Source organism: Podarcis vaucheri (assembly GCF_965113315.1).
Source record: "Podarcis vaucheri genome assembly, chromosome: 8".
Lineage (NCBI taxonomy): Eukaryota > Metazoa > Chordata > Lepidosauria > Squamata > Lacertidae > Podarcis > Podarcis vaucheri.
The window spans coordinates 61,035,563-61,056,629 of record NC_138766.1 but is presented as its reverse complement, the minus strand read 5'-3'; the positions used below and the strand labels follow the sequence as shown (position 1 = coordinate 61,056,629).

The window sequence follows — 21,067 nt, the reverse complement described above, 5'->3', positions numbered from 1 at the left end:
TACTATTTGGTCCCATTCACCATTTCACACAGACTGGGAGAGGCAGTGTTCCATGACAGATGTGAAGACTGCTTGAAATGTTTCCATCCCCTGTCTCACATATATATATATATATACATATACATACACACACACACACACACACACAGTGGTAGCCAATTCTATAATAATAATAATAATAATAATAATAATAATAATAATAATAATAATAATAATTTATTATTTATACCCCACCCATCTGGCTGGGCCTCCCCAGCCACTCTGGGCGGCTTCCATAGAAACCAAAAATACACTAAAATATCACACGTTAAAAACTTCCCTGAACAGGGCTGCCTTAAGATGTCTTCTGAATGTCAGGTAGTTGTTTATCACTTTGACATCTCGTGGGAGGGCATTCCACAGGGCGGGCACCACTACTGAGAAGGCCCTCTAGATGTTAAAATCTCAGCCAGCATGGTCTATGGACAGGAATTCTGGGAGAAAAATCCACATCATCTGTACACATCTCTTTGGTAACGGTACCCAAATGAACAGTGATGCTTATCTTTATTCGGACTTGCTTCCTATTCCCAGAGCCTTGGTATTCTCCCCACTTCTGTTATAAGAACATAAGAAGCACTTGATGGATGGTCCATTTAGTCCAATACCCTGTCCTCACAGTGGCTGACCAGATGCCCATGGGAAACTTCCAAGTGGGATTTGAGAACAAGAGCACTCTCTCCTTACGTGGTTTCCTGCAGCTCATGGTCAGAAGCACTGCTGCCAACCATCGATAGTCCTCCATGTCCACACTCTGCCCCTTCCATTTATTTTTTTACTTTGAAATTGCCACACCCCTCTTCTGGGAGCCAACGTGGTGTAGTGGTTAAGAGTGGTGGGTTCATAATCTGGGGAACCGGGTTCGCTTCCACGCTCCTCCACATGCAGCTGCTGGGTGACCTTGGGCTAGTCACACTTCTCTGAAGTCTCTCAGCCCCACTCACCTCACAGAGTGTTTGTTGTGGGGGAGGAAGGGAAAGGAGAATGTTAGCCACTTTGAGACTCCTTAAGGGGAATGAAAGGTGGGATATCAAGTCCAAACTCTTCTTCTTCTTCTTTCCAAGCTCTTCCACTCTTTTCCTTACTTTCAAGAATATTTTAATGGACATTTGTGTATCAAGAAAAGAAATTTATAACCTGATTGCTTGCTGATATGAAATGATGTTCGTCTTCTCTTTCCAGAGCTAGCTGATTTGCTTACTGAATGGCTTTTTACTAGAAGATGATAGGTGTTAGTGGCTGCCTGGAACCATGAACAGGAGCATTCCTGTTATAGGCAAATATGTTAGATAACAACCTTTGTTGCAGGTCTCATTTGTACCTCCTAGGCCTGCATTTGACCTTTTTCCTCTTCTGGTTAGACTATAAGTTCACTGTGCTGTGAGCGCGCACACACAAACACACGCTGATCCTTTTAGCCTGGGCTTTGTTGGTTTGTGAAGGTACATGACTTGAGGCAATGTTCCTGAAAGAGTTCTGGGAATCATGATAAATGAAAGCAATTAGTCCCTCTAATGTCAGATGCCCCATTCTTTGTGTAAATCACAAGGTAGTCTCTTGGTTTCAAGAACAGTAAATCACAGAGAAGGCATCACACCACCCTGCGAACAGCAATTTTATGGGTGCTGTTCAAAACAAACAACGTATCGGGAGAAAGGACTGTGTTTTGCATCGCCACTAATAGACTCCTTTAGTCAAATTTTCTAGTAGCAAAACTTGTGTTTCATCAACCGAAAGGGCCCGGTCCCAGATACTCTGCAATGCTGATTGTCATTTTTATGCCTTAAACACATTTTGTTATTTAACGGAGCATTGTCATTGACAATGGATTAGGTATCACATGTTTGCTCACATAAGTGGGGCAGTTAACACATATTAGTAGGGCAGTTAATGGACAGTTTTCTTATTTAGCAGTTTTATTCAACAGTATATATGATATTATGCAAATGCTATCAAACATTTCTAGAAGGATGGAGTAAACCCAGCTTTCCCTCAAGTTTGAATAAGCCAGCCTAACACTTCATCCACACAGTATGATGAGAATTGTCAGATGTCAAGGAAATAAACAACTATCTGACTTTCAGAAGACATCTGAAGGCAGCCCTGTTTAGGGAAGTTTTTAATGTTTGATGTTGATGCTTTTTATTATTGTTGTTGTTATTGGTGTTCTGTTGGGAGCCACCCAGAGTGGCTGGGGAAACCCAGCCAGATGGGTGGGGTATAAATAATAATAATAATAATAATAATAATTAACTAGCCTGTCTATCGATAAGTAGTGGGAATGTAACTAGTGGAACTATACCTCCTGGAATATTCAACAATAAGAGGAAGAAGAATGGGGAAGAAGAAAGGTGAACGGAAGAATGAATGACAGATAGGTAAAGGAAAGTGTCAAAAACAAGCTGAAGTAACATAATCTACGTTGGGGTAAAGATTCCAGGGGGTGGACTAAATGATCCTTATTGTTCCTTCCAACTTAATGATTCTATGATTCTACCTTGTAAAATAATCTACCTTGGGGTAACTGCATTTTGAGATACAATTTGCGAACAGGTTCTAATTCATTTTCACAGTCATGGCATGAGAAATTGAGCTGATGATTTGTTCTACAGTACATGAATTGATTGTGATAAAGCAGAGGTTGAATGTGGGAGGCATGTGGCCCAAACAACTATATGTAGATGATCACTGCACATGATTTGAATATCTGCACAGGACTTGCATCTTGCTATGCCTGGTGGCCTGGAACCTCAAGTTACCAATGCTAACATCTCAGCTGGCTCAGCACGTTTTAATTTTCTTTGGTGTTGGCACTTTCAAAAGCAGGATGCAGGCCAGAGTCACATCCTTCAGATTTATAGCTGGATTAAATCAAATCAAAACAAAACAAAAAATTCTCAACATTCCAGTGTGCTCAACATGGTCCCAATTCAGCATGTTGTATTATTAAAAGGGGATTTGCAAAGCAACTGATGGTATAAGACAAATCTCCTAAGTAATCAGGGAACATGGAGAGAACCATCTACTTTATATCAAATGACAAAAAGAAAAGTGCAGTTGGTTTTTCTGCATATTTAAATTCTGACCAAGAGTTTGGAGTACCAATTGATCACTCTGCTGAGCCAGCTGCCCCTTTTCAGTTCCTAAGCCATAAAGTTCTCACATAAAGAATGTTGTTAGTACACCTAGAGACAGCAAATCACTTTGAGGTGTTGAAGCAGGTGAAGATTTACTACAGGCAAACACAACTGTGGATTAACTAGTCCCTGAGGTGCCTGAAGCAAGAGTGGGTTTCGTTTGTTGACAATTTCATTAAAAAGGTTGCCCCATAAATATTAGAACTACCTCAGACTCATTCACAATATACATGAAGGGCTGTCCGGCAGAGAATGAAGCAGACTTGCTTTCTGTTGCTTGAACTAATGGGGGGAAATTGCAACATAGCGGATTACACAGCAGTTCAACACAATACATTTAAAGTGCATCCAACAAACATTTAAAGCACAGGACTTCCCCCAAAGAACCCTGGGAAGTGTAGTTTGTTAAGGGTGCTGGGAATTGTGTCTCTGTGGTGAGTTTCTCTCTGAGTTTCCTCTAATCCAAGCATGACCGCACTATGAAATTGAGTTTCATTGTTGCCATAACATTTTAGGATTACATTTATTTCTCATATAGGAAAAGCATTGTTGACTAGTAATAGATGCATACAGAGTTAGTGCCATGCCTCATTCCATATTACTGAGCAGAATCCCCATTGGCTTTCAAAGAGCCCAGATTTTGCTCTCGCCGTGAATCATGATAACACAATGCATTTGGCTTTCTTTTTTAAAAATCCACATGCTCTGTTGCTATTCTTCCATTATAGCAACCTTGTCAACATGCCTTTTGCATTTTACTAATGGTGCTTGATTTCTAAAGCTACATATGTAAAAACCACATGAGTTGGGCTGGAAAATAAAAACATAAATAAAGCCTTCTTATTTTGATATAGTCAAATCAAAACCATTTTTACAAATGACTGGCAGATGTTTGCATTTTGTTTATACTATCAGATACGCTCATTGTCAGAGTTGGTACTTTTTGGTGAATATCATTTGTTTAGACTATGGGAGATTTTAGAGAGAGAATATTTTTCTAAACTGGTCTTTTCAAAAGAAAACCCAGACTTTCTTGTTTTCCAAGTACCGGAGAAGTCCAAATCCTTTACAGGACATTACATTTTTGTGGTGGAAAAATGCCATTATAGTCACTTTATACCAGAGTTGGGGTACCTTATACACCCAGTAAGTCACTGTGGTCTGTGGGAAAGTTTATCCTGCAAGAGCTTGGGGGAAGTGTAGGAAAGCGCAATCGCCATGACCAAGAGGTTGCCGCAACTCCTCTAGAAGGAAAGTTCACAACAGTTGAAGATTTTTTGCTTAGAGAAAAGGCGAGGGAACATGACAGAGGTGTGCATGGTGTGAAGAAAGTGGATAGAGAGAAGTGTTCTCTTTTTATCATAACACTAGAATCCGAGGCCATCCAATGAATGCTGAACGATAGAAAACTCAGGATGGAGAAAAGGCACAGTGCATAAATAAACTATGGATTTTTCTCCCACAGGAGACGGTCATGGTCACCAACATGGATGGCTTAAAAAGGGGATTAGACAAATTCATGAAGGCTACCAGTGGCTACTAGTCATAATGGCTGAATACCCAATGATGTGAATCGCAAGTGGAGAGCGTGCTCTTCTGCTCAGATTCTGCATGCTGGCTTCCCAAAAGAACTCTGGTTGGCCACTGTGAGACCAGAATGCTGCAGGAGACGAGTTTTTTGCCTGTTTCAACAGAGGATCTTCTTATGCTCTTATGAGGGGCAGAAAAAGCAGAGGTGGAAAAGACTGAAGTTTACATATTAATTTGAGCTCAGTCTTTGGCTGCAGGCCTTCAGTTTAATATGGAAGTCCCAACCTTCAAATTTTGGTGCACTAAAATATGCACTACGGTAAGCTAAGCAGCTGTTTGGTTTGACCATATCAGGTTATCTGAAACCAGATTCTCCACAGCACTGCTCTAACTCTGTGCCCACAGACAGGCAGCATTGATTTAAGGCTCCTTAGTCCTCAGTCCACCAACCATGCCTTTGTGAAAAGGACGTACCCAATATTGAGCAATATTTGAACCCTAACAAGTCCTTCTTTCTAAGCTCAAGTGTGTTCCCACTTCCCAGCCATTGAGTATTTCTCTGCACCAGTAGTCATAAGTCAAGCAAATGTGAACCAAACTGAGTTTTTAAAAATACGCGAACTGTTGCCCCCTAGTGCTGGGTGCTGCTGGTTATATAGCAGCCATGTGCCAAGGCAGTAAGAACATAACGTAAAAAGAGCCTGCTAAATCAGGCCGATGGTCCATCTAGTCCAGCATCCTGTTCTCACAGTGGCCTGCTCTCACAGTCAAGTGCAACACTTCCTGTTTGCCTAGAGTGGACACAAACAGGGGGATGTTGATCCAGCTAGTTGAACTTCCTGTTGCACCTGGTCTGGAGCATCCTCCCCTTGCATGCGACCAGGTAGGTGGGCGTGACCCTTGCAGACCCCACAAAAGGTCCAGCCATGCAGCCACCTTCCTCTTCTGATGCCTTTTCTTCTCTTGGACTGCAATGCTGGCTCTCTGCCAGTGGCATATGGACCCATCCTTACAAGGATGTAAGCCACACTGTATCTATAACTACAAGCTAAAGCCTGCCTTCAGGGATGATACTGTGAACTGATTGTGAGTAAACTTTTCATTACTCATAAGGGAGACTCTTGTGTCTTTATTATTTTAAGAGGGAATCGAAGGGGTCTTACTAGGAATATACTCCAATCTGGGCATGCCAGATTGGATTACTTAACTAAAGAGATTCAAACAAATCTGCAACTAGCTTCTTGCTGTGTAAAGGGGAATTAGCTCTGCTATATATAGGTAAAGGTAAAGGGACCCCTGACCATTAGGTCCAGTCGTGGCCGACTCGGGGTGCAGCGCTCATCTCGCTTTATTGGCTGAGGGAGCCAGCGTACATGACTAAGCTGCTTCTGGCGAACCAGAGCAGTGCACAGAAATGCCGTTTACCTTCCCGCCTGAGTGGTACCTATTTATCTACTTGCATTCTGACATGCTTTTGAACTGCTAGGTTGGCAGGAGCAGGGACCGAGCAATGGGAGCTCACTCCGTCGCGGGGATTCGAACCGCCAACCTTCTGATCGGCAAGTCCTAGGCTTTGTGGTTTAACCCACAGCGCCACCCACGCGCCACTAGCGTGAGTGAGGAAGGATAATATTTAATCAATATATCCTCTCCTACTATCCTTAACATTCCCACACTACCCATAAACCCATGGGAAACCCATGAGGAGGACCTGAGCACAACAGCACTCTCCATCTCTGTGGTTTCCAGCAACTGGTATTCAGAAGGATATTCCTTCTGACTGCGGAGGCAGAGCATAGCCTTCATGGCTAGTAGCCACGGGTAACTTTATCCTCTAGGATAAATTCCTGCCCTCTTTTTAAAGCCACCCAAGTTGGGAGTGTGGGAATGAGTTCCATGTGCTTTGTGAATTGGTGCTTTCTTTTATCTTCAGCTTCCTTGGGTGTCCACAAGTTCAAGAGAGGAAGAAAGACCTTTCTCTCGCCACTTTCTCTGTGACATGAGTCATTTTATAAACTTCTATCAAGCCAACTCTTACTTGCCTTTCCTCCAAACTAAAAAGTCCCAAACGCTGAATTAGCAGCTCCCAGGCCTCTGTTGTCACCTCGTGACACTCTCTAAGAGCCACCTGATTCTTTCTCCCACTTGATTGCTGTTCAGTTCAGCCTCAAAATCAGATGACTGCCTCACTGTCCGCTAATCCACAGCTCAGTCTATACAAGAGACGGCACTGTGTCAAAAATAGATAGCAGAACAGGTGCATTACATGAATGTGCCTGTGGTCTAATGATTACAGATGACTGAAGGGGAAAAAGGGAAAGCAAAGCAAGCCCAAATGCAAAGTTGAGATAAGTGGAGGATCTGTGTGCCCACATCATTCATGGGACCAAGCTGGCTTAGAATGAGTATTTCAGCTTAAGAGATAATGTAAGTGAAGGACTTTGAGAAAGTGCTAAATAAATACTATCTTAGATTATTGTATTAATACTGAGCTTTGCAACCTTTCACATAAATATGAATATATACCATTTAGGTAAGGCAGGGAAGCTTTCTCCTTCCCCTAATACTTCAGACCATATTAGTTGTCCTGCAGGAACACACAGAGAGAGACACATACATGTCATCATCATCATCATCATTATTTTGATTTCTTGCCCATATGTCACTGTTGGTTTCTATTTCCCTCACTGAGCAGCAACTGCAGTCACAAGACATTGTTTTCATTCCACAGTCCAAGTTATTGTTGGATTCCCACGGGAATGGGAGACTGGATGTGACGTACACTGGTTTCCTGTTTTTCACTTTTCTCTCAGTTTCTTTGTTAGAGAGACAGTTGCTTCTCTGCTCTCACAGAGGCAAGATGCATGTTTGTATTCTCTCAGCATAGAGTGGAAATAAAGTTAAGAATGTGGCACATACTGCTTATCCTTCTGCTGTGTGGACTACTCTGCTTGGGCTCGATAAGACGAGCCTGTATCAGCTTCAGATGGGCCGAAGCTGGTCAAAATCTCACAGTCACCATCAGTGGTGGATTTACGTATAAGCTAAACGAGCTATAGCTTAGGGCCCCACTCTCTTGGGGGCCCCAAAAAAATTTAAAGGAAAAAAAACCTGGATGTACATTTCCAAAAGATAAGATAAAAAACAAATAAAATTAAACCTACATACAGCAACAGTGTTTTGTGTTGTGTAGGCTCCTATGATGTAAGTAATGGGCCCCACCTGCTCCCTAAAATATCACTGGTTTGCTCATTTCTATATATAGGGTGCCTACATTCTGCATGTGCAAATGGCTTTAGATACCTATTAGGTCCATAAATTACCATATAGCATATACTCAACACAAAAAACAGTGACAATTTGATGTTGACATTACCTTCAGTAGCTTAGGGCCTCATCAAACCTAAATCCGGCCCTGGTCACCATACAGGCAGGCTACAACAATGTAAAAATTCAATATTAAAATCTTTGAAAGCAATTTGCAATCAGGAACATAGAGTGGGCCCTAAAATTATATCTTTCAAGTGTCAAAGAAGTGTGTCTGCAGTATATGATGAAAGCTATACAATGAAGGTGCCAAACAGATCTCTATGGGGAGGGAATTACACCTCTTAGAGGCTGTGATCCCATTAACTTCTGAGGGTGGTGGAACTACCCAGATTAAAACACCCACAAGGGTCTATAGGAATGAAGGGCATCTTTCATATACTTGGAACCTATGCCATTTTGGACTATAAACACTCATGTGAGCGCCTTGAATTGAACCCAGAAACAAAATGGCAACCAGTGCAGCTGTTTTAAAACAGAGGTTATGAGAGTTGGAAATGGAACCCTAGCTAGTTATTTGGCTGTTGCATTTTGGAACAACTGAAGTTTCCAAAACTTATTCCAAAACTTCTGTGCACTGTTCAACATCTGAGACTTTGCTCCATGTGCTCCTATTTAATGAAGCTTGGTGGGTATCCACAAACAACAGGGCCTATTCAGTTGTGGTGCCAGTTCTATGGAATATCCTCCCTTTGGAGGCTTGCTAGGATCCAATGCTTTGACTTTTAGGCACCAAGTTAAGACCAGCTCTTTAAACGATAGGGCATATTTGACCAGACATACTTTGTTTTCCTGTAGTTTTGTTTTGTTTCCTGTGCTTTGATTTTTTTTTTTACTTTTAGTTGCTGTTGCTGTTAAAAATGCATTCTATTTAACCTGAGTAGTTGTAAGCCTCCTTGTTTCAGATTTAATATTTATTCCCAAGGAATAGGTTGATGGCACTTGCTGAAACCAAGTGAGTCTGGATCTTGTCAGTGTCTGGATGGAAGACCCTCTGAGGACTACACATAATGCTGCCTTGTGTTCCATGGTAGAAGAAAGGTAAGATATAAATGTAAGAAATCAAATAATAGTCGTTACAGGAAAAGCCTACTTAAGTTAGCAGCTCACAGGTTTTACGTGCGTAATGGCATTTGCTATAAATCATAGCCGAGCCAGAATGGTATGTGATACAGGATATAAATACATTTTCTTAAAAAGGGGTGGAGGAACCTGCCACTGCTTGCTTGTCCTGTGCTAGTTATTATGAGGCATACAAAGCTAAAACAACAACAACCAACAACAACAAACTTTCTCAAAATCCACTCCTCACAATTTAAGCTTGAGAGAGGGTGTTAGTAGAACATCTGCCTTGCTTGAGGAAGGTCCCAGAATCAATCCCTGGTGTCTCCAACTAGAGGAATGGTGGGACACACCAGCTGGGGACCCCCAGGGAAAGAAGGCCCAGAGCCAGGTGATTGGTGGTGGGACGATGATGAATGGTTAGAGGGAGAAGAGGGAGCAGACTGAGAGAAGGAGGTGACAGAAGCAGAAGAGGTAACAGGGTTTCTTGATCAGGAAGAGTCTAGGGCAGAGATCAGAGAGAGAAGTGGAGGCTGAAGAGTGGGGGGCAGGAGGCAGAGATGAGACAGGCTGCTGAGAACAGTTGTGTCCCCACCCCCAGCCCCCAGCATGTCTCCAAAACCAGAAGAGGTATGAAGTGGTTGGAGAAAATACAGACAAGGCAACAGTCTCAGATTGCTTGGGAAGGACCCAGGGAAAGAGGAGACTTAGGGAAGGTGGGGACAATCAGTCCTCACAACTGCCTTGCTGGGGCAAGATCTACCAGGAAGAGGTGCTGTGCTCCCTAGGCCTACACTGTTTCGGTTCCTTTGAAGGAAGAGTTAACTTCACTGATGCCATCAGAGTTATTGTTGACCTGCTCCTGACACCTGCTCCTGACATGGGACCAGGAAAGACTCCACTGCCAGACAGTGTGGGCAATACCAAGTGACTGATGATAAGGTAGTAGCTTATGCTCCTATGAAAATATTTAACATATTATCTTGTTAAATCTCATCCTCTCCTACCCCCCAAAATCCCTCTGTCCATCTCATACACATTGAAATCTGAACGGCCCCCTGATTATTCCACAGCTAGAGGAGCAAGGTCTTCCTGGAGTCATGCATGTCAGGTGGTTCCCGTAGGAGTTCTTACAACAGTATAATGGTGAAGGAAAGTGAAGTTTTGCAAATGAAACAGCTGCTTTGTTTCAGTCAAATGGCCAGGAGGGATGAAAAGCTGAAGCCGCAAACAGCGAAAAACCACAAAGACCGCTGTGTGTAGGAACACACTCATGCACCATTTCTATGTGTAGGATCCACGGCTAGCAAAAATGCTACTGCTGTCCTCTGCCAGGATAGACCCCATATGGACAAAAGGAGCAACGTGTAATTTAGAACGGCCTCAGCCAGCTGCATGGAGTGATGTCAGTCTCTGTTGCATGTTCTCCATTCATCAACCAATGGTAGGTGTACTAAATTTAAGTGTGTGTTTATGAATGTAGAACATGCAAAGATGGGAGCATGATATTAGAGAGTGGAATCCAAAGTGATGCTCAGGAGAGTCCTCTATCAGCGTACGCATTTCTTACTTGCCTGATGGCAAGATCTCCCCTCTTGCCCCCACGGCACCCAGTGGGGCAGTTCTGGGGGTTCTCCTGACACCCCCAAGCTGACTGTGGGGTTCAGGGGAAGAGAGGGAGAAAGTCCCATTGCACTAGCAAGACTTATCGCACCACCTTCCACTAGCACAACTGTTTCATTGAATCCGACCCAGAAAGTGTGAATTGTTTTACTAATGGACACATGTTCACCTACACTTCATTTCCATTGATTTAAATGCTTTTCAGATGTGTGCTGAAGAACCTGAGTTGCTTATAAGAACTCCTGTTAGGGAGGAGCAATCTGTTAAGACAGAGAGTAGAGGACACCTACCTGATGTAAATTGTTTAGAATTGATTTACAAGCATAACATTTGACTTGGGGATTGTTTGTTATAAATATTTTTAGGGCATGGAGTAAAGAAGGAAATGCAAAAAATAAAATAAAAAAATGCACACCCACCCACATGAATGAGAAACTGTGCATATGTTGATATCTGTTTGCTACATCATTTTCTTACGCTAGTTCTGAGTTTTCCTTTCTTTATCTGCCTTGCAAGTGTTTCATTAATATCCAACGCGTTTTGAGTACTCAGGACCCACAGATGATAGAGAAGCACCAGCACTTGTCCCATGTATCCAGGCACTTACCCGCTATGGAATGTGCATGTAACCATAATTACAAATGCTGGAATGTCAGGCATGTGCTTGCCCACAGAACATTGTTGTATCTGTGCCAGAACAGACAGCAAATGTATCACAGCAAAGCTAAAGTACAGATAATATGAAAATGATTATCACTAGTAATTTTATACACTACTGCAGCATATCACTTTTCACTGAACTGCATGAATTCATTTTACCTAATTTCATGCCAGGATTCAATAACACCAAGTCTGATTTTTTTTTTAGATCGTGAAACTCTGTGCTGTAGAAAATAAAGAATAAGAGGAATAATGGGCAAAACTCCAATCCTGATAAATAACTAGTTTGGATCAACAAGCTCTGAAATAGGGAGCTTAAAATATGCTCTGCAGACAAATGTCAAGAAGAATCTCTCTTTCTCTTTCTCCCTGAGTACTTCCATATGACCTGTTTATTGAAAGTTCACCCTGATTTATTCACAGAGAGATTAGACAACATTGGCTATTGCATTGTTTCCTGGGAGTTCAGGTGATGTTGCATCAGAGCAAGCATTATCCCCCCCCCCTTCCCAGTGCATCTCCCCATCTCTTTCCTCATCACAAAAAGTCTGGTCTTTGGGGACGACGCAACACCAGCTAGGCCTGCATTAAGCCTGAGCATGCAAGCCTAGGACCAGGCAATCCAGGCCAGTGGGAGGTAATGGAAGTAACTGTCTATGTGGCAAGAACGCAGTTGCTCCGATTGACCACTTTGCCCATAATGCCAAACCCTTCAAGTGTCCTGATTTTCCTGGGACATCCTGGAATTACAGAAGCCATCCCGGCTTCTGATTTGATCCCGTTTCCCGTCTCTAGCACCATCATCAAATTCGGGGAGGAGCATGAGCCAGTGCTTGCTGTGATGTCCCATGAATCAACAGCAACAAAAGATGTGTGAGTCAGCTGGCTCCCACCAGTGGTGAAGCAAGCCGATCGGGCACCTGAGGCGGCGCACATGCCCTGCGCCCGGGGGCAGGGCCAGCTACCTGTGGGGCAGGGCGAGCCAGGGCAGGACGCTCCATGGGGCCTCTGATGAGTCTGCCAACCTCCCCCCACTCAGCTGCCCTACAGCTGAGGGAGAGGCAGCGGGCAGACCATTTGAGGCAGTCTGGAGCCTGCAGGCTCCCAAGCCACCACGTCACTCCCAGGAGAGACCCATAGCTCAGGCAGGCTGCAGGCCCTGTGGTGAGTGCCACCAGGCATTTTGTTACCCCCCTCAGTGGTGACACCTGGGGTGGCCCGCCTCCATCGCACCCCCTTCCTCCACTCCTGGCTCCCACGAGAGTGCCGCAAGAAAAGACGTGTATCCTGATTTTTGTCAAAGTAATGTTGGAGGGTATGCAATGTCTCACTCAGGTGAAGAACCCCTTTCTCAGCACACGGAATGGAGAGCTCTATAGGAGACTTGCTGGCTGCGGCCTGGCAGCTGGATTAATCGATGGCTTGCCAGCTGGTTGGGGAGGCGGGGTGATGGGTAGGCCAGCTGGAAGCGGAAAATGAGCTAGGGTAGTATATAGAAGGGTTATTTGTATAGCTGTCCAAGGAAGGGAAGGCTTCAGCCAAAAGCCCTGCAGGCTGAGAATGGTAGCTCTGAGGCAAATAGCTTGCCCTTGGACCAATCTCTGCTCCTTCTCACAGAGGCTTCCCTCCCACTTTAGGTTTCTGCGGCAGTTTAGGCCACAGAGGAACCAGTTGGTGAACCTTGGTGCCAGCCATTCTGTGCACTGTGCGAGGAGGAGCTGTAGTTGGGATAGGCCGCCGCCAGGCACCCCAGCCTATGTGGCCATTTTTGTCAGTGGCGTGCGACGGGCCGGGTGGGCCCTCAGCTATGTGGCTTCACCTGTCGTTCTGGCTTGCAGAGCACATATGCAGGAGCAGCAGGGCTGTGACAGCTCTGAGGAAGCAGCGGCAGCTGCAAAATAGCTGAGAATGAAGGGGGAGGATTCCGTTCCATTTCCCCCCCCCCATCCCTCTAGCAATCCCTGGCACAAAACCCACATTACAAGGCTACGCCGTGGAGCCAAGAGGTTGACCTCACACCTATTTTAGTTCATTCATTTCCCTTTATTTTATAGCCTCCAAAAGGGTTGCTTAAAATAAAAAACAGGGGTTGTGTGCTTTTAATAGCTGCAAGGCAGGCAAAAATTCAACAGGCCAAGTTTTGCGGTGGCAAGGGGGAGGGGCTGTATTTCACAGGGTGATACTTCCATTTCATTTTCTGTGTGTCTACCCTGCTGCCAACCCCGCCAGCTAGCACATCTGCCCTGACTGGGAGTAAAATGGGTTAGTAAAGGTAAAGGGACCCCTGACCGTTAGGTCCAGTCACAAATGACTCTGGGGTTGCGGCGCTCATCTCGCTTTACTGGCTGAGGTAGCCGGTGTACAGCTTCCAGGTCATGTGGCCAGCATGACTAAGCTGCTTCTGGCAAACCAGAGCAGCACACGGAAACACCATTTACCTTCCTGCCGGAGCGGTACCTATTTATCTACTTGCACTTTGACATACTTTCGAACTGCTAGGTTGACAGGCGCAAGGACCGAGCAACGGGAGCTCACCCCATTGCAGGGGTTCAAACCGCCGACCTTCTGATTGGCAAGTCCTAGGCTCTGGGCATGGCCACTAGTGATATGTGGCACAACTCCTTCTCCTTCTATGAACACATCATTTTGTATACTTGTTGCATTTTTATTCTTTTTAATATTGCTTTAGGGCAGGGGTTACCAATGTGGTGCCCGCAAAGGCTTTCTCTGGTGCCTGTGGGTTCCTGTCTCTCCTCCCCCTGCCGAAACTAGGCTTGAAAGCAGCTCTCTATTGCAGCCAGTATAACAGTTTGTGGTGTGTGCTTGGTGGCCGTATGTGTGTGAGAGACTCTCAAACCAGTGTGTTCCTCTGGTTTTAAGTGGTCTTCATAGGCATCCTATGCTGTCTAAGGGACAAACTGTAGAGCAGGGCTGCCTTGTCCTCCTGGCCTGTATGTCATTGCCAGCTCACTTCCTGGATCTGCTTCCAGAGTTATCAAGGGCGAGGCAGGCAGAACTGCCACTGACAATCTCCTGTTACCTTTAAGAACAGCAACTTTTCAGAATTTGTGCTTGAGCTTGCTTCCCCTCCTCCCTCCCACTCCTTTTGCCTTGGTCTTTTTGGATGGTGAGCCTGAGGGATAGCCCCTCCCAATCTGAGGCCCTCTGTATGTTTCAGACTACAGCTCAGATGGCTGGAGCTAATGAACCCAGAACATGTGAAGGACTGCCAGGTTGTGGAAGTCCCAAATGCTGCAACCTTTTCTCATAAAAATGTTGCTCTTTGGTTGTCCTTTCCTGAACCCTTTTCAACTCTACAGTATCCTTTTGGAGGTGAGCTAAAGTAATTGGTTAACTTCAGAGCCACCATATATATTTCCCTATGCAAATCCTTATAGTCTGCATACAAACTAGGACATAAGCCGACATGCCTCTTATGAAAAACCTGTGTTCGCTCGAATGGCTAAAATTTATGGTTCAATGCTGTTTTGTCAAAGCATAACATTATTTCTGCAAGCCATTGCATTGGGAATAATGAAAACATTTTCAATACAAATTAGCACAATTCACCAACTATCAACAACATTTGCTTCTTTGGCATGATGAGCCACATCCCATTTCATCGTAGCCATTCCCTATCTATATCACTGGAGCTTAATTCCTCATAAGTGTCCCAACTCAGCAACAGCATTCTGCATTTGGAAACAGTTATCTGCTACACACCTGGGCGGATGAGAGTTGTAGTCCAAGATATACCCAACAACTGGCTTCCATGTGTGCTCTTCTTTCCATCAGAGAAAGGGGGTTACCCAAGCAGAATCTCTGCAAGGAAGACCTGTGCATTTAGGTGATACTACAACACAATACAGACGTACTTTGGAAGTTGAACAGAATCCGTTCCAGAAGTCCATTTGACTTCCAAAACGTTCAAAAACCAAATTGTGGCTTCTGACTGGCTGCAGGAAGCTCCAATCAGAAGCCGCGGATGCCCCGTCGGATGTTCGGGTTCCAAAAGAATGTTCGCAAACTGGAACAATCACTTCCGGGTTTGTGGCGTTCGGGAGCCAAAATGTCCGAGTTCCAGGGCGTTCGGGATCCAAGGTACGACTGTCCTGTAAGTTTCACAGTACAGTATTATACTAAATCATAGCTGTTCCTATATCCAGAGTGGGGTTTATGCTTATGCTGCAAATAATATGCACTGTTTTCTAGCATAGATATCTAGAACTATTTAACACTCCTGTAGTTATTTCATTTTCACAATTAGTTGGAACTAAAACTGAGGTTCCCTGCAGCATTTGCTATAGAGAAGCAATGCCCTTTCTTGTCATCTCTCTTGGCTCAGAAGGTATAGCAGAAGGTGAAACACACAGCAGTGTCTACTGAGCATGCCCAACCAAGCCTTGTAACAACTGACCTTGAAGCCGAGGGTGCAAATAGTTCAAATGGCTATATGATTGGGAAACGTGTGCTCTTGCCAGCATTTTAGCAAGCCCCCATTCGGAAGCACTTTCATTAGAGCAGTTGTGCTAACACTGAAGTATTTTCAGACTTGAGATGGATAAATCTATCTGTTTCAGTTTCTCTTGCTTCCTCAGTTTTCTAGTCTTAAGTTCAGTTCTCCATGTTTCACATGAAAATCCACCAGCATTTTAGTGCAAATTTCTCCTAATATGCACATTTCAAAATTCAATTTTTTCTTAAAGGTCCTTTTCCTAATATAATGTAATTTTTGCATGTTTTTCCCAAGTCACATTTGCATTTTTATACACACTTTACCCTATTATAGGCATTTTTTGTACACATTACCTGGCTGGCGAACTGCAATGCAAAATTCAGAGATGTGCAAATTTGGAAAGATAGTGGCATTTCAATTTACCTAATGTTTTGCAAAATGTGAATTAAGCACATTCAACTTGAAATGTAAACAGAACTTAATTTCTTTCCCATCCCTACCTTCATCATCCTTCATCATCAATACATAATGAGTGCAAAAGGCAAGGCCCATTGAAGAAAGGTCTGTCCTCAATCTACTTTGAGTTATAAAGTAAATGAGCACCATTAATTCACACACAGAGCCTAACTCAGCATAGGTGTGCATGTGGATGGCTTCCTTTGCTAGTGCAAGAAGCTGCTGTATGCAGCCAGCATCCCACCTATTTCTGTTCATATAGTGATGAAAGGCTCCACTTGTAGAGACCCCACCTTTCTCCCATTGATCTTATGTTCATTGGTGGAAAGGGGAGGGAGATTATCCACAAGTGCTACTGCTCTCATGAACCTCTGGACTAAGGGGCTTGTCTCTGGTTTAACAGGAAGGTCAAAGCAGTACCGTGAATAGAAAACAGTGAAATGCAAGGAAGACTTCAACAGAGAGCTTTTGTCACCGCACTCTTGGACACATGCATTCTCCCATCCAATCTCAGATTTCAGCTGTGTTGACTGACATACTATATATTGTGAAGGCAACTTCGGTAGTGACAAAGTTGTACAGGTGTGTGTGTTGGAGCCTGATTCCATATAACAGAATAGAGGTGAGAATATTGTAGAGCAAACCTTTTGTCCCTTGAAATGACATTCTCTACAAATAATGCTGTTTCTCTTTCGAAAACAAGGCACTCTCGGGAATAAGTGTTAGAAAATTGTGATAATAATGCAAGTTTCTCGTCAACTTCCTCACCCTTAAAAAAATATTATTACATAACATGCAAGCACTTGCATGACATATGTCACTTGTGACATATTGTGCACTACAATCCACTGTTTTCCTTTTCTTTGCATCAAGCATTACAAATATAAAATTTTATGTGCAGTTTTCACACGCATCTTTATGTAGAAGAATAGAGTTAGACTGACCAATGCATCAACAGCACAATCCTATAGATGTCTACTCAATAGTAAGTCCCAATGAGTTCACTGAGACTTAACCCTCAAGTATTAATGCATAGGTTTGCAGTCTAAGCTCAGGTGCTCAGACGTAAGCTGTTTTGTATGGGGTCAATAGGGGGTCCCCTAACAATTCATCACACTTAGCAAACTACCAAAACCAGGATTCTTGTGGAAGGGAGCATGACTGTTTAAAGTGGTATCAGTGATTTAAATGTATAGTGCAGATGGAGCCTAGGGTTGCAGCCCCAGTTCCATTGACATTAATGGGGCTCTCCTATCTTCCGTTCACATGCTCCAGTGGGTTGTTACTTGCAGCCCCATAATTATGTTCCTAGACCTTCAGATAACAATGCCAAGTTAAGGCAGCTTATAGGCATCTAATTGTCTCAAATAGATGTCAATCAGCTAAGAAGGGCATGAGAAGGGCCTATTAATAATGGAAGCTCCAAGTCAATGTATAATGCAGGCTTTTCAGATCATTACACACAGCTTGGGTACTTCTGGGAATCACTTAATGAAGAGACATTTTGTTAAGAAGAGACTATAATAGAAAGGTTCAAAATGAAAGCCTGCAGAAACTTTATGTCAATGTCTTCGGATAATATACATCTAGTGAAAGTAAAAACACCCATCAGATATCGATTTTTGAAAATGCATAAAAATCTGTATGTAATTCTCAACAGAAATAGTCACATTGATTTTTGTTTGGCTCATACGATAATCCATAATAGGCGGAGACTTGCTTCCTGTGGTGCTCATGCTAGGTTAAAACTGAGCAGCCATCTATGTTGCCTGCAGCAATGCTTTGTCACTTACAAGGACACTTTGTATTCCGAGGCTATATTCTTCTGTTTTTGGAAGGCTGTAACCTCTCCATCCCCACCTTACTGAATGCTCTGAACAGGTCCAAGATACAGTAGACTAGGGGTAACCAATGGGATGCTGTCCAGAAGTTGTTGGTCCTCAACTCCCATCATCCCTGACCACTGGCCGGGACCGATGGAGTTGTCATCAGGGCTGGATTTAGGTTTGATGAGGCCCTCAGCTACTGAAGGTAACGTGGCCCTTTATATGTCCAGCTGTCCTTTGTCAACAACAAATTGTCGCTGTTTTTTACGTTGAATATATGGTAATTTATGGGCCTAATAGGTATCTAAAGCCATTTGCACATAACAAAATATGTATTTTATCAAAGTTTTTTTTCCTTTGAATTTTTGAGGGGCCCCAAGAGAGTGGGGCCCTAAGCTATAGCTTGTTTAGCTTATACGTAAATCTGGCACTGGTTGTCATACAAAACCACTACATTATGTTGGCTGCCATCCAAAAATTATCCAACAACCATCCAGAAATGTCATGGGGGTCCTGTATGCTAGCATTTGAACAAGATGATACCTGACACTAGGACTCATGGCCAGTGGCCTTGCAGACCAGCTGGTGTTTGTACTACACCTCTACATTTCAAAACTTTTGGCCATGCATCAAAGTAAATACCTTAAGAACGTTGAGGTGTGATTTACAGTCACCTGCTTCTCCAAGCATGGGCCCACAGTCTCTTCCTCTAACTTCCAAACAACTGTATTTTTCTCTCCTTCACAAGCTCAGCACTCAGCCTTTTGGAGCTCATTTAGGCCATGCTTGCAGCTCCTATGAGATATTTCTGCTTTTACCTTCTCCTAAAGCTTTGCTTTCTTTCTTTCAAGCAGAGAAGAAGCACTCCAACACTCTATTCAACTTAGCAGTGCTCACAGTGAATTCCATAACACAGTCATCTTGCCTCACATAAAATGGAGTGTCTCTTTCACTAGATACCTCCCATGTGATCAGTGTTAGCCAATCCCATGACAACTATTAGAGAATGCTCTAGAATTGTTACCAACCAATTTAATTTAAACAAATAGGAGTGCACACAAGCATTTACCATTTCAGCGAATTAAATTGCCAAACAGATCTCTACTCGCTGACTTGAACCATCTTCTTGTTTGCAGTTTCATCTTTTATCAGAGGGGTCCCATTTCCAATATATCACAAGGTTTACCTTCCAGGTGGCCCATCTTGGCATAGTAAATTAAAACACATTCTGTAGATCAATCTTCTGACCTATAAGATTCAAATCTTATGGTTCAGATCTGATGGGAAATGGGAAGTGAATGAGGAGGAAATGAGGAGTCAAAGGTTAAGGTGGGATATTAGTAGATTTATTTTTATTTTTTAAATGAAAAGGTAATTAGGAAATGGGACTCATCTGACAAAAGGTGCAAACAAGAAAAGGTGCAAACAAGTAAATGCTTTGAGGCACAGAACATAGGCTGTCTTAAGAAAAGACAAGGAGTGGATTAGAAGGAGCAAAAGCTATTTCCACCTTCATTTCCGAGGCTCTGTATGCACTCCAGAAGGGGGATTACTCATCAATTAGTCTGTAGCCATTTCTTTTGAGTTCCTATCATACAAATGCTGTCTGAGTGGCACTTAAATTAAGTGAAACATTTGACATAGATTTGGGGTGGGAGGTTAAGGCTGGGTCTGTATTATATGCATGGGTTTATAATGAAAACCCATAGAGAGTGTTCAAATTAAAAACCTTTCAAAATGGACGCCCAGTAGTTGACGGGGGAATTAAGACAAGGGAAATGTTTGCCTCTGACTGCTGCCAGCTGCACTGAACCACACAGGCATGTCTTTGATATGAGCTTGGGCACTGGGTGGCCCCTCAGTTATGGATCTCAGCAGCACCCAAAAGCTTTGAGGTCTACTTTGGAGGGAGAAACCATATAACATTGACAGGAAAACCTCACTATTAGGCCGAAATGTTAAAGAGATATTGAGCCTTTTATTCGGTACAGGCAATGACTGATTGACACATGTCTGAATGATGTGCAATCGTGCATGGGCGCATAGCACCGAACCCAGAAGTGATCCAAAAATGTCAATAAAAGGGTAGAATGGTGGCTGGGCAGGAGCCGTGCGGAACACTTTACGCAGGCTCCGCTGAGGCATGCATAACATAACCAACACAAAAGAAGAATTCCCTGTACTGGGATTACCTTGTCTACACTGACTGGCAGCAGGGCTTTCGATTGAAGCTCTTCTCAGCCCTGCCAGGAGATGACCATGATTGAGCTTGGGATATTTTGCATAGAATTTGTATGCTGTATCACTGAGCTATGGCCCTTTCCTAACTACACCATTTGAACCACTTTGGAAGAAGAAGAAGATTTGTAGACATGTCTGGGAACCGCTTAGCTAGGTCACACCACCTCACCTTGGGAGGAGGGTAATTAAGCCTATTGTTCCCCTTCAGTGTACCCAAGAAGCTCAACATGTGAGGTCTGAGCTGGTTGCTCCAAGCTCAGACCGCATGGCTCCAACAAGCCTTCCTTGAGTTTCTATACTAATGATTTAGAAACTTTCATCACTGTAACTAAGCCAAGTTTTACTACCTGAGTTTTCTGGCTGATGTGTGGAAAAGCACATCGACCAGACCATGGAAATTTTTGTAAGTAAATCATTTTGTGAGAGCCAGTGTGGTGTAGTGGTTAAGAGCGGTAGTCACGTAATCTGGGTAACCGGGTTCGCGTCTCCGCTCCTCCACATGCAGCTGCTGGGTGACCTTGGGCCAGTCACACTTCTTGAAGTCTCTCAGCCCCACTCACCTCACAGAGTGTTTGTTGTGGGGGAGGAAGGGAAAGGAGAATGTGAGCCGCTTTGAGACTCCTGAAGGGGAGTGAGAGGTGGGATATCAAATCCAAACTCTTCTTCTTCTTCTTCTTCTTTTAACTTACCAAACATGTGGTCTTTTTCTA

At 43.6% G+C, this 21,067-nt stretch overlaps 1 protein-coding gene across 1 annotated transcript in view; it reads left to right on the top strand.

The window, feature by feature from the left end:
- Window positions 1-6,002, top strand: part of TRPA1 (transient receptor potential cation channel subfamily A member 1) — a 387,382-nt gene extending 381,380 nt beyond the window's left edge. Inside the window, exon 28 of the transcript XR_014222177.1 lies at window positions 5,985-6,002. The gene's annotated coding sequence lies outside the window, so the exon portion shown is untranslated. The remainder of the gene's footprint in view (window positions 1-5,984) is intronic.
- Window positions 6,003-21,067: the final 15,065 nt, after the last annotated feature.